Raw genomic sequence first — 17,507 nt, 5'->3', positions numbered from 1 at the left:
GGAATAGACGCAGAAGATCCTACAACCCATATATTTTGCCAGTAAAGCTCTCCATATTGCACAGACGAATTACACACTGACTACATAGGAATCGCTTGCAATGGTCTTCACATTCAATAAATTCAAATCTTATTTGCTTGGCACCAAGTTCATTATGCACACTAATCATGTAGTGCTTCGGTACTTAACGGCAAAGAAGGATGCTAAGCCGAGACTAATTCGATGGGCATTTCTATTGCAAAAGTTTGATTTTTATGTGAAAATTGAAAGGGAACTGAAAATCAAGTCACAGATCACTTGTCCAGAATAGAGGAAGAAGCAATGTTGAAGCTAGCATATGGTGTTGAGATAGATGACACTTTCCCTGATGAGCAAGTATTGGTTATATCGCATGATCTGCTTCCTTAGTTCGCAGACTTTGCCAATTACTTGGATAGTGATATAGACCTTTAGATTTGTCCTTCCACCAATGCCAAAAGTTTATGTTTTATGTAAAAAAGTTTTTCTAGGAGGAGCCATATTTATTTTGTGTTTGTGCTTATAGGATTATTCGTCATTGCATTCCTGAGGTTGAGATTATGAGCACATTAGAGGCATTTCATTCCTCTACAATTGGAGGACATCATAGTGGTGTATGGACAACCCATAAAAGTCTACAATATGGGTACTATTGACCAACTATCCACCAGACACTCTTGAGTTTTCCAAATCTTGTGATCATTCTCAAAGAGAAGGAGGTATTTCAAGGAAACATAAGCTCCCACTTACTTCAATTCTGGTGATTAAACTATTCGATATATGGGCCATTAACTTCCCTTTAGTGAGTTCTAATGGGATAAAGTACATACTTGTGGTTGCTGATTATGTGTCTAAATGGGTGGAGGCAGTAGTTCTTCCCAACAATGAAGGCAAAAGTGTCATAGCATTCCCGAAAAGAAATATCTTCTTTAGCAATGGAGGTTCTCACTTTTGTAATAGGTTATTTTTTGCTCTACTTGAGAAATATGGGGTAAGACATAGCGTGGAGACTCCCTACCATCCCCAATCTGGTGGACAAGTGTAAGTTTCAAACTGTGAGATAAAACAAATCTTGGTCCAGGACGCTTGATAATGCCTTGTGGGAATATTGGGCTGCATTTAAGACTCTCATAGGTATGCCTTTTTATCAACTTGTCTTTGGGAAATCTTGACATCTTCTTGTAGAACTTGAGCATAAAACCATGTGGACACTAAAGAAGCTAAATCTAAATTTGGACGATGTGTATGATCAGAGGCTGAGTCAACTGAATGATATTGATGAGTTTTCACTGAAAGCATATGAAATTTCAGCCTTGTATAAGGAGAGAATGAAGATTTATCATGATCGGAAGATTGAAAAGTGAGACTTTACACCAAATGATCTGCTCCTCATGTTCAACTCAAGACTTTCCTTGTTTTGGCAAGCTGAAGTCGAAGTGGTTAGAACCATTTCGTGTGGTTCAAGTGTTCTCATATGATATAGTTGAGCATGAAAATCATGAAGAAAGCGGTTCAAGGTAAATGGAAAAATAGTGAAGTCTTACTTGGGCACTAGTGAAGAGATAAAGGTGGTGGAAACACAGGCTCTTGTTGTAGTCTGAGTTACCAAGGTGCTGCTTAGGAGGCAACGTAAGACTTTTTCTCTCTTTTGTTTTCTTTCTTCTTATTTATTTTCTTATTTTAGACATAGCAGTAGTTTAGCTTAGTTTAGGCTAGATATTGTTTAGTTCTTGTTTAGAGTTAGGTAAATAAAGAGTAAAACTAATGATTGTGAAGTGTGAAGAAAATAGCAGCTTAATCTAGAAAAAATTTAAAGATAAGTGAGTACCTATGAGTGTGGTTTATGGGTCCGAGTTAATTCCACAGCTCGTGAACATCACTCGCGGAACTCTAAAAAGAAAGTTTCAACCTGCACGGCATTTTCTAAGGGCCCTATTTATGAGTCGTACTTGCCTCTACAAACCGTAGATAGTGATTATTGAAATCAGAGCATATGACCAGTTGTAGGTTTAGATCTACAAACCCTCTTCACTAGTTGTCAAACCAAACATGGTGCGTAAATGATGTTTTTAAATTTCTCAACTTTTGAACTTAATCCAAGAACACTTTCCAAGACTCGTACAATCTTCTATGGATCGTGAATTGGTTTCATGGATCTCAAGTTTGATTTTAAAAAGCCCAACCTGATCCGTGATCTCCTTGAGTTTAAATCGAGCCCAAATTGAATTTTTCTCATCTTTCCCACAAATCTTTCCCTTTCAAACATGCTATATCACTCTCCCTCTCATATCCCAATCACCAATTTCATACTTTCCCCACAAAAACCCATCGAATTCATCAACAGCACACACTCAAATCGTGGGTTTGTAGGGTTTCAAAGGTCACAAATCATTTTTGCTCAAAATCACTCACAAATCTACCAAAATTCATTAACGTGAGTGCTTAATCTCATTTCTTTTTTGAATTTGGGAAGATACTTAACCTAGGGTTCAATAAATTGCAAATTAGAAAGATACAAACCCATAGAATGATGGTACGTGAGTATTTTCAGATTGATAGGATGTTGTTGACTTATATAATATAGTTGTCGATTAAAAATTTTGCAAACATACGGACGGGAGACTGAACTGGAGTTGCCAGAAATTACGAAGGTCTTCTACGAACTATGGTTTATGTCATGATCCATAGTTTCCCTTCGTACACAAAGTTCTAAAGTTCCAGTGTAAAACTCAAATCCATAATAGGAAAAGTGTCATCTATAAGTAATAAATTTATCTATGGATTGTAGATGGTGCTCATAGTTTAAAAGTTCAAAAATCATAAAATTCTCTCTGAGAACTATGAACTATTTACGATTCTACGAACCCTAAATGATGCTTGTAGTTCAAATATTTGAAACTTGAAATTCTTCTCTAATTTTCACCAGAGGTCTTCATGAGCCATGGTTCTCTTCACGAGCTGTAAAGACTATTCGTAAGCCCTGAATAACAAAAAAATACAAAAAAATTAATTTCTATTTTTTTGTTTTTCTTTGTTTCTAGTGTACTAATGGAATTTTCACATGTACATGCCTCATAAATAAGACCCAAATTACGGTGGAGCGTCCATGAACCCAACCAAGAAGCTTGGGGCTCGGATGTTTGTGTTTCGCCAACAAGACAAACCCACAGATGTTGAACAAAGTGGGTATGTGGAACAATTTGAGATTAGTAGTGAAAATGTCAAGCTTGTGACATGAGGCAACGCACAAAAAACATAGTACCGAGCCATTAAATATGGCTTCACCTTTGGGTTCTCCATAGCTGAAGAGGGGAAGGAATCATCGGAAGGAAGCGATAAAAGTGCTTCTGGATTAGCCTCAAGATCAGAAGATACACAGACCAAGGAAAATACAGAAAGTTCTGAAATCTCACCCACTAGTTAGGACAATACAGAGGATGACGTTGCTCGAGCTCAAAATGGAGTTCAGACATGGAGGCTTTGGTGTTTCCCCCGTATGAAGAAAGTTTTTGATAGGAATGCATCCCTGTATGAAAAGAGAGTACCAAATCGTATTATATTCAAGGAACCACAAATCAAAATTGAGGGTATTGCAGTGGTACAAGATATTTAGGAAACCTTCACCAAATATAGGTTCAAGTGGATGGCTGCCCCATTCATCTCCTACACTCCACCCATTGTACGTGATTTCTACATTTCATAATATGTGGCGATAAAATAGAACCTTCTATAGCAGGCAAAGACCTTGGATCAGCCACATCTTACTAGTATTCTTGTCAGAGGGGTGTTGGTTGATATCTCAGAGTGCACCATTCAGTAATGTTTTTTTGAGAAAGAGTATAAGTTATCGGTCGCTATTGTTGAGTTAGATTATCAGATGGGAATAGTTAGGGACAGAGTAAAGATGAAATATCTAGCTTAGAATATAATCGTATTGAGATAGGTGGCTGGATATATTGCTGAGAGGGGGATTGATGCTGATTAGGTGACCATCGTGAGCCGATTAAGAAGGCCTCACTGAATTTTGCAGAGAAATTTTGGTGGGTTTTTGTATGCTCCTGGTTGTGTCCCACTTTAGCAAATAGCAGTCTGAATCTGGATAAGGTTGTGATAGTGCAAGTTTTATGGAAGGTTATGAGATAAATATCCCTCGTTATATACTAGAGGAAATTCATGAGAGAATATTTCAGGAAAACGCCAGTATACCTTTCCCCTGCCTTAACCACAGACTTTGTATCGCGGTGGGAGTACAGATATTACATGGAATTGACCACCCGATAGAGGTATCTAGGATGAAGGATGTTAGGCTAATCAAAGATGTGACAAATCTGGTCGCCCAAATATGAGTTTCCCAGCCCAACGTTCTGCTGCAACAGTTATATGAGGGGTCATCTACAGAATCAGTATGGAGGGTTCAGTTCCAGAGTCAAGACGCAACTACAGAGGAGCTATAGGGACTCCCACCACAAATTTGACACTATCAACTAGCATCCCCACCAGAGTCCCATGCTCGCAGATTTTAGGCATGGTAATGATTACCACTGCTTTTTATAGGAGTTAGTCCAGTGTGAGATGCGGACTGAGACTCAATTGTCCCAAGTGGTAAAGCAGTTGAAATCGTGAGTTTGGACATCCATCACTTAGGCTGAGGAACAAGTGACCACAAAGATGCAGAAAATTATTGATGGAGTAGCTCATGCAGTACACGGATGGACAGATGAATTTAAGTGTCGGATGACCAAGCGGCTCTAGAGTATACAGGGTTCTAATTTACAGTATTTGCGGGCTAAGGTGGACCAACTTAGAGCAAATGTCACATCATTATCCACCACATAGACATCGGTATTTGTAGACTTCTCTATGATATGCAAGATGCACCTTCATTTAATATTGAAGTATTTACTGAAGATGCAACCATGAAAGCAAAAGTGAAGCGAGTGTGCATTAACTATAGTGTTGAGTCTGTTGAGGTGCGTATTAACTAAAGTGTTGAGTTTGTTGAGGAAGTCGAGAGGGCCCTAAAACAAGAGTAGTGAATGACTGACTTAGCCAGGTAGAGGTCTATTGCTGATGAGCTAGTGAGACGGGATAGGGACCGGTAGTGAGTTGTAGAAGGATTGAGTTCGGTACAAGTTTCCATAGATGCTACCCCAGTTGAGTTTGAGATACCGGTCAATACTATAAGTTCCACACTTGTGGACTGATCTACTATAAATACGAACACAGGCACCTAGACATCATAGGTATATCTTCATCTCTTGTTTTATAATTTTGTTGGTGCATTAGGGATAATGCACATCTTTTTTGGGAGGGGTAGGGGTAATCAATATTTTCCTTGACAAGTATTTTGGTAAAGTATGAGTAATCAAGATACTTGTTCATGTTTTGTTGAGTGTCTCAGCAAAGTCTAAGTACCCAGATACTCGCTTACATCCTCGGGGTTTTCCCAATGTATTCTTTCCCTCAGGAGCTTTATTTCTATTGAACAAGTATGTTTAGGATGCTTTGTGAAAGCATAAGAAAAATAGGAGCACTAAATGGAATCCATGGCATATTTTTTATTTGTATTGAAAAATTGAGACCCCTCTGAGTTTTGATGTTTTGTCTTTTGATATTTGTGATAGTATGACTATGTGGAATCCTTGCATGACATGATATATAGTGATATGACAAGTTTAACTTAAGCGCATGAACCTAATAGTTAGTCATTGATAGTGAGACTATGTACCATGTGTGAGTGAGATATTTGCATCCTTCTTACTGTGTATGCCAATTCATAACTTGATCCATTAGTCTTGCTAAGATTATAGGATTGTTGACTAGGAGATGATGATAGTCGATTGTTTAAATTAACACACTTTGCCTAAAATAACTGACCAATTGAGAATGTTTATTCCTCGTCCAATTTTTTTATCCTAATTAGGCCTTTTTGTTGTATTACCGTATTTCACCTTCCTCATTTTACTATGTTAACCTTTGTTTTGGCCCTGGTCCCTACTTGGACATTTTGAACCTCAACTCAGGAAAAATATCTAAGTTGAGGGTGGATATTGTACAGGAAAATAGAAAAGAATAAGGTATGAAAATAAAAGAGTGATGCAAAAAAGGGAAGATAAAAGGGTGTGACAGGTGTTCACATATAAAAAAAATAAAAAAGAGAAAAGGAAAAGAAGAAGAAAAAGTTTTTTTAGAAATAAAGAGTCATACCCAACATTTGTTGTGAATTAAATCAAGAAAAAGGAAAGAGGAAAGAATAAAGCTTTGGTTAGAAAGGTGTAGTGAAGTAGCGTAGTTTCAAGGAGGAAAATTGTCACTATTTGCAAATATACCATGCTCATCCCCAGCCTACATTAAAATTCAAATATACAAAACAAGGGAAAGCCTATGATATTGTGCATGTGTGGTTTGAATTTTCTTTGTGAGAGTGAGTGTTTACTTAGTCCCCGATTTTGAAAAATATAAGATTGTGTGTAAACGGTACTTCTTTTTGGTGAGGGAAAATGAGTAGCGTTATTGGTTTCTGATTATCTAGGTGATTGTTGACTGTGCAAGTAACCCTGTATGTTAGTATGGTGATTTCATTCATTGATATGCATTTGTCAATTTGAGAAGTTATGATTCTGCACTGATTTTGATAGAAGAAAGAGGAGGTGTCATGCTTATAAACTAAACTGATGAAAGACATATGATTGTCGTAGGCTTAGTTCTTTTTGGCTAAATTTATCGTGATGTGATAGTTTTTTCAATTGCTTGGGGACAAGCAAAGATTTTAAGTGAAAAGTATTGATGTGTTGTGGATTTACGACACTTTTGATGATTAAAACATAGGATTTTTGTTAGTTCTCTAATGTGTATTAGTTGATTTGATGTGTTTTGTAGTTGTTTTACAGGAAAATAGGATTTGGAGTCTAAGTATTAAATGAAAGAGGTAGCAGGAAAATTTGTCTATCTACAAGACACTCTACGGATAGAGGTTTAATCTATGAGCCATAGATAGCAGTCGTAGTAGAGATTCAGAAACTTAAAGAAAAATCCTGAGTTTGAGGAGTGAGATATATAACCCGTAAAGGTTTGTACGACCCATAGAATGGGTTCATGGTGGAAGTTCAGAAAAGGGTCAAAATGCATGATTTGTATGATGAGTAGTATGAGTTGTAAAAGATAGTACGATGCATAAAAAGCTCTCATATTTGATATTCAGAAAGTTTGGAAAAGAGCTTGAGTTCTATGAGAGCATATTACGAGCTGTAAAATATTTCATGGATCGTAGTTTTTTCCATGGGAAAATTTATGAGACTATGCACAACATGCAGTCTACAAAAGGTGTCTACGGGCCGCACCAAGGATTATAACCCATATTAGGGCCCGTAAAAGCTACCAAATCCAATTTTTCTAGTTATTTTGGATTGGTTTTCTATATCTATAAATAATTTTCCTACGTTTTATTTTATTTTTTTATGCATCATTTTAGTTCTAGGAATAGGAGAAAACAAGTACTTAGATTTTATTCATGTATTTTAGAGATTAATCACACATTGATCTTTGGTTTTTGACTTTGAATTTCAACTCAAGATTCTGAATTTTCAATATTCATCTTGTAAGTGCATGATTACTTTTAATTTTAGTTATTATTGGTTGTTATCATACAAGCATGAGTAGCTAAATCCATAACTAGGGTTGTGGGAACCATGAAGAACTAACGAAGTAGACCTAATAATTAGTAATCCTTAAAAAGTGTGCATACATATATTGTTTCACCCTTTATTGTGATTACTTTTTAACGGTGTCCAACATTAAAACTTGCCTTATTCTTACTTGTCGGACCAAGGGGTAACGAATGAGAAAAGGGATTGTACAATGGAGAATTAAAGCTACCAACCCTCATCTAATAGCTTAACCATGTCTGGGAAGAGCTAATTTGGGATCAAAGGTAAGGGTGATTAAAGCATCACCCATAGATAGACCAAGTTACATGATGATATTCACCTAATTAGGGGACCAACAACTTAGGTGAACTTTACTTACCGATCTTGCATGCCACACACTAAAGAATATTACTAATATCCGCTCTTACTAAGTTATGAATTCATGAGGAACACACAATCCTAGTTATGTCTTTTATTGATTCAAACAGGTGAAATTGTTACTTTGCTACTGGCTACTTGCAAAAATCATAAATATTATCTTTTATACAAAACCTCCTTTTCGGAATAATACGATTAATAGCATAAATATTTATAATTGATCTAAGTTTGAACCATATTCCTCGAAAAAGATCGATCCTATGGTTAAGTTTTGTATTTGAACTTCTTTTGATAAGTATAATTTTGGTGTTTTCACATCCCCCACCTATGGAATATTTACACCCGAGACTATTTCATCACCGACAAGGGCATGACTAAGAAGAGTATTTTTGAGAACCACTCGGTAGTTACAGTCCATCCATGGTTAGGGAGTTCTACGCTTTCTACGTGGTCACAGTTGCATAGACCACGCCCGAGAGGGAAAAGAATATTGGTCATCCCCTACTCACCAGCACACGTGTTCGCGGGGCTCCCGCTGACATCTCAAAATGCAGAATCTAGCATCTCCTATATGGACCTGAGTATGAGCTCCCCACTGCCACTGCTGAGTTAGACCATCAAATGAGGGGTAAGGGACCAGAACAAAATGAAGGATACAGCCCAAAAGGTTGAGTTATTAAGGTGGGATGTTGTCTACATCGCTGAAAGAGGGAAGGATGCTGATTGGGTGACAGAATCAAGCCCAATTAAGAAGGTTTCACTGAAATTTGTGAAGAAGTTTTGGTAGGCCATAGTTCAATTCCGTCTTTATCCCACTTTGGCAGACAACACTATGACCTCAAGTTGGGTTGTACTGGTAGCAAGCATCATGGAGGGATATGATAATAATATCTCATGGTAAATCATTAGGGAGATCCACGAGCAAACTTTTTGACAGAGTACTAGCATTCCATTCCCATGCCTGATCTACCGATTATGAAAAGATTTTAAAGTACAAAATATGAAGATAGTGGATCACATTATTGCAATGATGCGGACATGGAATGTGGGGTTGATAAAGGATGATACAAATTTGATTGTTAGAGATGAGCTCATCAGCTTGGGGTTCAGTTGCCAGAATTATGTGAGAAGTCATCCATAGAGTCAAATATAGAGAGGTCAGTTTTGGAGTCACATCCCACTATAGAGGATCCTATATGGGTTTCCACCACAGATTCAATTTCCTCCACTAGCATCCCCACCAGAGTCCCACACCTACAAACTCCGAGCATAATCCCTATTACCGCTGCCTTTTCACAAGTGTTAGTCCAGTGCTAGACGTGGGATGAGACTTAGCTATCCAAGTTAGTGCAGTACTTGAAGTTGTGGGTTTGGACGTCCATCACTCAGGCTAAGGTGCAAGTGATTGCAAAGATGTAGATAGTCATTGATGGAGTAGCTCAGGCAGTACACGGATGGATAGATATATTTGAGCACTGGATAACTAAGCATCTTTAGACCATACAGAATCTTGATGTATAGGGTTTGCAAACTGAGGTGGAAAAGCACAGAGCAGAGGTCACATCATCCACCGCAAAAACATAGGATTACTCAGCCTTTCCTATGCCTATGTTGGATGTCCCTTCATTTGTTCTTAATCTATTTGCTGATAAAGAGACCCAACCATTATATTGGAAGTGAGTACTCACTGACGATAGTTTTGAGTCTATTGGGGAGGTCTAGAGAGCCCAAAAGAGAGAACAACAAGATGAGGACATGGCCCGGCAGAGATCCATAGCTAATAAGCAGATGAGATTGGATTGGGACCAGGAGCGAGTTGCAAGTGCTTCAAGTTTGGCACCAGTTTCTATAGGTGCCACTCCAATTTAGTCTGAGACACTGGGTGATACTATGGGCTCCACACTTATGGAACCAACTATGAAACATACGGATACCGATGCTTAGACGTCACAGGTATGTCTTTTCCTCTTGTTTTATAATTCTTTTTGGTGCATTACTGACAATGTGTACAACCTTTTGTGAGGGGGTGAGGTAGTCCATATTTGCATGCCTTGACAAGTTTCTTCGTGAAGTTTGAGTAACCAGGATACTTGTCTAGGTTTTGTTGAGTATCTCAGCAAAGACTAAGTGTCCCGGATACTCACTTGAATTTTTGGGGTTTCCTTGTTTTGTTCTTTCCTCGAGGACCTTTATTTTTGTCAAATTAGCATGTTTAGGATGTTTTGTGAAAGTGAAATAAGAATATAAATACTTATTGGAATCCATGACATATTTTTGAGTTAAAAATAAAAATGAGACCCCTCCAAAGTTTGTTATGCTAATATGTGTTGTGTTTTGCCACTTTTAATAGTATATGTAGACAGTAAAATTTTATTGATAAATCTATATTAAATTTGGGTAATCCTTAAATTCATGATATATTGACCATGTCAAATTATTGGTTAATAAAGTTGGATCAATATTTAAGTTAAAGTTATATAACTTAAATAAAGTCAAAAATATATTTGGGTCAGTCTGTTAAATTGACAAAACGAGCTCAACTCATGCTCTTCAAGCCTAAGGCCCTCTAAAATTATTTGAAGACAAAAATAACCCCAAAATCCTAGTTCACATCTATATAAAGGATTCTTCATAAGAACAAAGAGAAAGAGGAAGGACAAGAAGAAGAGAAATACATAGAAAAGATTTGTTCTTCAGTGGTGATCCGCAATTCTTTCGTATACAAAGGTGTCTTCATCTCCAAGTTGTGAGCCGCAAGTTCCCATACATCTACGAGTGTGAACAAAGCTTGGCTCTACATTTGTAGTGAAGTTTCAACAAGTATTTAATCGATTCAAGAACAAAGCAAAGATCTTAATTTGACGATTGTAAGGTGAAAAATCAGAGGATATTTTTTTCATTAGATTTTATAAAGATTGTAACCTTCGCACAAATTTTTGAAATATAAATATCATTGTCTGTCTCTATTTTCTTTTCTTGATTGCTATTTTTTAGGAATGAATTTAGTCGATTATAGTATGATTTTATGGGATATTTACATGATGTATAATTATATGACAAGTGTGACCAAAGCTAGAGCATGAACCTGATAGTTAGAAGTTGAGAGTGGGACTCCATGTCATGTGTGAGTGAGATATTTGGATTGTTCTTACTTTGTGAGCCAGTCTAGAACTTTCCTTGTTAATCTCACCGAGATGATAGGGTGGTTGGTTAGGCAAATATCATAGGTCATGTTTTAATACAGCCCACTTAGTCCAAATAACTGACCAAATAAAATTAATTCTATCTTGATCCATGACATTGAGCGTAAAACATACCTTTTTGTTGTGTTGCCTTATTTACCTTCCCAGTTTTTCATATAAACCTTTGTTTTAGCCATGGTCCCTCCTTGGAAATTGTGCACCTCAACTTAGGCATGTTGAAAGTGGATATTGTAGAGGTTAATGCAGAAAATGGGGTATGAAAAGACATGTGTAAATTCAATTAAAGAAACAAAGAAGTGAGGCAGATACTTATAAGAAAAAACAAAGAAAAGAAAAGAGAAGAAAATAAAAGAGTTGCAAGAGATTACTATCGCATCTGGAAGTTGATACAAAAGAAAAAAATGGAGAAAAGGGAGGATAAAAGTTAGGGCTAAAGTGAAGTAAAGTTATCATAGTGTAAAGGAGGGCAATAGTCAATATTTCCTAATATTTCATACATGTCCCCGAGCGCAAACCAAGTAAAGTCCTATAGTGACCCTAATCCAACTATTCGAAAGTCAAGATATAGAAATTTATGGCAATCATATGGTACTATGCATACATCATATGAATTTCTCTTGTGAGAGTGAGTGTTGACATAGTCCCCAATTTTAAAAATCATGATAGTATTACAAATGAGACTTATTTTTGGTGAGGGTACATGAGCAGCATTGTTGATTTATGATTATATAGGTGATTGTTGATTGTGTATATATATATATATATGTATATGTAACCTTATTTGTTAGTATGGTAATACCTTTCATTGATCCATGTGTGTTAGTTTGAGAAGTAATGATATTGCACTGATTTTGATATAAAGAGGAGGGTGTCGTGCTTATGAAATAAATTGATGAAAGCCATATGATTGCCATAGTTTCTTAGTCTTTTTCTGCTAAATTTGTTGTTATGTAATAGTTGTGTCAATCACTTGAGAAAAAGCAACGATTTTAAGTTGAGGGTGTTGATGTGTTGTGGATTTACAGTACTTTTGATGCTTAAAACTTAGAACTCTAGAAGATTTGATGTGCTTTGTAGTTGTTTTTATAGGAAAACAGGATTTTGTGGTTAAGTATGGAAAATCACTTGTGCAACAGGTTTTCTAGCCATCTACGGGCCACTCTATGGATCGTGGTTTGATCCAAGAGCCGTAGATGAAAATCATAGTTGAGTTTCAGAGGCATGAAAAGAAGGCTTAAAGTTTACGAGTGTGTTGTACGGATCGTAATGGCATCCATGAATCTAGACGTGGATGGTAGAAAAAGTACTAAGAATAGGTAAAATGGGAAAACATTTCACCAGTGTACAGGAGCCATGAAATGTTTTACGATTTGTAAAAGGGTTCCATGGTTGAGATTCAATGAGTTGCAGAAAAGACTAATTATTGAATGGATAGTATGAATGGATAGTAAGAGCCGTAAAAGATTCTACAAACCGTAAATCACATCTATGGAAAAAGTCCTAAGAATATGCATTTACTGCCACGCATGAGCCGTAAAAAGGACTACGGGTTGTACTTGGACCCATAAAAGTTGTTGAATCCAGTTTTTCTAGTTTGTTTTAGATAGATTTTTTATGTCTATAATTACTTTCTTAGGTTTTACTTTATAACTTATGCTTCGTTTTAGTCCGAAAAGGGAAGGAAACAGAAACTTTGTTTCTATTCTTGGTTCTGGAGATAAATTACTCATTGATTTTTGGTTTTTGACTTAGAATTTCTATTCAAGATTTTGGGTTCTCAATATTTATCTTGTAAGTGTATGATTACTTTTAATTTAATTATTATTGATTGTTATCATATAAGCATGAGTAGATAAATCCACAACTAGGGTTGATGAATTAACGAAGTAGATCTAATAATTAGTAATCCTTGGAAAATGTGCAGGCATGTATTATTTTTTCCTTCATTGTGATTATTTTTTAACGGTGGCAAATGTTAGAACTCACCTTATTCCTACATGCCTGATCAAGGGGGTACCAAATGAAAAAAGGGATTATACAACGGAGATTTGAAGCTATCAACCCTCATCTAATAGCTTAAACTTACTCGAGGATAGCTAATTTGGGATCAAAGATAAGGGTTAGTAAAGCATACACTCGTAGACTAACCATGTTGCGAGGTGAAATTCATTTATTTAGGCAAACATCCACTTAGGTGTTAATTAACTTACTGATCTTGCATAATAAATACTAGAAAATGTTACTAATACCTGGTCCTACTAAGTTATGAGTTCATAAGTAATCAAAAACCCTAGTTACGTCTTTAATTGATTCAAACACTTGAAATTGTTACTTCGCTACTTGATAATTGCGAAAATCATAAACATTAGTTTTAATACAGCCCCTCCCCCCCCCCCTCCTTTTTGGAAATAATACGACTAAGAGCCCAAATAACTACAATTGACCGAAGTCTAAATCATATTCCTCATGGGATCCACCCTAACCTTGGTTAGGTTCTATATTTGAACAAGACCACCTTATACTTCTTTTGCAAGGTGTAATTTGGGCGTAACAAGCCTTAGTGTGCATAAATTGTCAAGCTTGGGAAGCCTTAGTGTCATGACCCGAATCTGGGTGTGACAGCACCTATCTTTCCCACTAACAATTCACCCTAAAACTCAGTATTTGCACAAATTAAAGCGGAAACTGTTTAAAATAGATAGAAATAAAACAAAAAAAAAGTAATCATCTAAAACACCCCCAAAGAACTAGTTGTCACATGTACAAGCTGCTAAATATATCAAAGTAGAAATAAATACAAGTCTCAATATCTCTTTCACTCGAATAGAACAAAGTATAATAAAAAGGAACCACGGGGTCGCCGGTGACGAACAGCTACCTCTCAGTCTCCTATATCTAGCCTCAGATGAAAAGAAATGGAAGAAAGTAACTATTCGGCCTCAACACCTACACAAGTGTAGATAGCAAGGAGTGAGTACCAAACAATACGGTATTCAACAAGCCAATTAAGAAAACTAGATAAATTTAACAATTATTAGAACTCCTTTCATCCCAACCAAACCTCCTCAACTAAAATCTGCACAAAAATCATTCCAATCTACTCTACATAGTTCATATAACTCATAGATCAACAATAGCTCAATAGTATGACCAAATAAGTCATAACAACCTTAAATAGATCAATCTCAGAACAAAGAGGCATATACATAACTTCACGGTAATAGATAATATGTAATGCAATGCATTATAATGTCACATAAGATGATGCATGTATTTCCTAATGATACATCCACTGTATAACAGACCGAAACTCATGGGGGCCTCACAAGGACCATGTATCCGCCATAGACGTGGGGCCTGATCCCATATCTCCCATAAATAACTCCCGACACAGATGGGTGGCCCGATCCTTATTTTCTTTTCAATCTAAATCCGTCAAAACCATTTTCCATCGGCATAAGTATCAATCCGCCGGAACTATTTTCCATCGGCATTGTATCAAGCGAGTTTAATCACAATATTACATAACCAATTCAAATAGGCATGTTCACACAAATAATGAGAAAATGATAGTGTTCACAGTCACAACGTAATTCATATCAATACAATTCATGTCACATTAGCAATAATATAACAACATAAACAATTACATCATTTACACCATATAAGTCATCAAGTCTCTATTTCAATACCCTTTTATCACATTTAGGATCTATCGGTGATCAAGTATATCTAAAGTCATTCCCCAAGATCAAAAATGAACAAGTGACAATTTCATCAATTCATAATCATATTTAGGCTATTATAGCATTTCATCAAGTTTCATTTCAATTCAAGTCAATGAGTTCATATTTTCGATCAAATCATAGCACACGTCTTTTTGATTACCTGCGATCTTTCATTAGGCACAATTCATATAATTATCATCCGAAACCATATTCTCATTTCACCCCAACACATAATTGAAAGCAAGTTTAAGTAATCTATAACATTTACGGAGTTTTAGAAGTTCACTTGCCATAATCGATAACCGATCAATCAAGTATTTGAGCATTTCCTTTCCGATTTGAATCTGAAACACCACAATCTATCCAAATTGTGGTTGACAATCAATTTATGAAGATAACAACACCAAAATCATGAAATTCGGGAAAGAGAGTCTAAATGGCTCAAATTTCCGATTTCAAAAATAGGGTTTAAATTCGGAAATTTTTTTTTAAAAAAATCCTCAAAGCATTAGGAATTAATTGGAGAAAACCATATCAAAACGGAGTTAAAAATAGTCCACAATCACTATTTTAAGAAATTTAAAGTTTTTGAAGAAATCCTCAAAATTTGGGGTCTAAAATCTTCAATTCGAAGTTAAAATCATGATTTAGTAGATGGGCAATGAAGATTCTAGGTAAAGAAGACTTACCCAATCAACAAGGCAAGAAATCCCATTCAAAAATCACCTATCCGAGATCCCAAAGTCTGAAAATGAGAAAAATGACTAAAACCCCGACCATAAACCTCTCAGGTATCACTAAGCGACATAGGATTCGAGCTTTCGCAGAAGGACCTTTCTCGATCAGTGGTTCGCTTAAACGAACCCCGCTTAAGTGGCCCTGTTTGCTAAAGTGGAGTTCGCTAAAGCGACACTCCCTTCGCTAAAGTGGAGTTTGCTAAAGTGGCACTCCATTCGCTAAAGTGAAGACACCAGTTATCAACAACTTCTAAAATTTCACCAAGTCACAAAAATCTCTGAAACGATCCTTAGGATTCGTTTGAAATCCAGTACACACAAACCATATATGCTACAATACAAACTTCGACATTCCGAACTCAATGGAGCCATTGGAATTCGAATTCGAGATCTCCTTGACCTAGCTCGATAAGTCGCGACCAAACTAATTCTAAGCCTCAAAAAGACTAAAACACCTTTGGATACTCCAAAAAATACAGAGGAAATCTCCTTAGGCCTAAAATCATCCCCCAAATCCAATTTAATCATCGGGATTCAATTTCAAGCATTAAAACTCAGACTGTTGGCCAAAGTCAATTCTACGATCAAAATTTCAAGAATTCACAACTCAAGGTCTCAAATTCATGAAATAGCTCCAAATTTGATTTCGTTAACTCTCCTAGACCAAAATTGACCTTCAGAGTCATTATATTATCCACTACTAAAAATCATGTTCGTCCTCGAACATAAAGTAAAAAAAAGTACCTGAAAACTCAAAAAACTGGAGATATCGGGCAAGCATGTCATCCTCTGACTCTCAAGTAGCCTCTACAACTAAACGATATCTCCACTATACCTTCACTGAACTAATCTCCTTGGTTCTAATCTTATGAACCTATCTATTTAGAATGGTTATGGGCTCCTCCACAAATGTCAAATCTGAACCCAACTCTATCGAATCAAGAGAGATCTCATGAGACTCGTCCGGAACATACTTCCAAAGCATGGAAACATGAAACACAAGATGCACCGCTGATAAGCTTGGTGGCAAGGCCAATCTATAAGCCACATCTTCCACTTGCCCCAAATTCTCAAATGGGCCAATGAACAGAGGGCTAAGCATGCCCTTCTTCCCGAACTGCATCACATCCTTTATGGGCGACACTCGGAGCCAAACATGGTCACCCTCCATTAACTCTAACAGTCGAACTCTCCTATCTACATAGCTCTTCTGCCTACTCTGGACTGTCAAGAGTCTACCCTAAATCATGCGAACCTGCTCCATGGCATATCTAAGCAAGTCTATATCTTAAGAGTCCATCTCGGCTGAATCAAACCACCTAATAGGAGATCAACATCGCCTAGCATACAACGCCTCTAATGGAGCCATCTGAATACTAGAGTGCTAATTGTTGTTGTAGGCAAAATCCACTAAGGAAAAGTGTTGGTCTCACCTTTCATCAAAATCAATAACACAGGCTCGAAGCACATCACTTCAAGAAAAATGGCTATTAGCAAAGGGATATCTGGTTCGTAAATGTCAATAGCAACCAACTTTTCTCATCTCTATAGGCTCCACCACTAATAGCAATAACGACAAGATTTTAAAACCAATCCCTAAAAGGCTTTTAGTGACCCACAATATTCTGGTCCCAAAAATACTTCCAAGGACCATATTGTTGGTCCCTAAATATGGTGTCTGGTCGCCATTTTTGTTATATACAATTTTTTGGCGACCACTTTTTCTGGTACTAAAAGTCTTTTTAAGGACAATAAATCTGGTCCTTAAAAGATTAGACAACATCTCTTGACCACAAA

General features: G+C 36.7%; 1 long non-coding RNA gene across 2 annotated transcripts; it reads left to right on the top strand.

The window, feature by feature from the left end:
- Window positions 1–4,866: 4,866 nt before the first annotated feature.
- LOC129901338 (uncharacterized) lies at window positions 4,867–7,605 on the top strand. 2 transcript variants are annotated; one of them, XR_008769820.1, is made up of 2 exons: window positions 4,867–5,261; window positions 6,909–7,605. It is a non-coding gene; the product is annotated as an uncharacterized LOC129901338 (long non-coding RNA). The 2 variants fall into 2 exon arrangements; XR_008769821.1 differs by having other exon boundaries at window positions 6,898–7,605.
- The last annotated feature ends 9,902 nt before the right edge of the window (window positions 7,606–17,507 follow it).

The sequence above is a fragment of the Solanum dulcamara genome, chromosome 8, assembly GCF_947179165.1.
Source record: "Solanum dulcamara chromosome 8, daSolDulc1.2, whole genome shotgun sequence".
Classification (NCBI taxonomy): Eukaryota; Viridiplantae; Streptophyta; class Magnoliopsida; order Solanales; family Solanaceae; genus Solanum; species Solanum dulcamara.
Note: the sequence above shows the minus strand (reverse complement) of the source record. Positions and strands in the feature narration are given on the sequence as shown.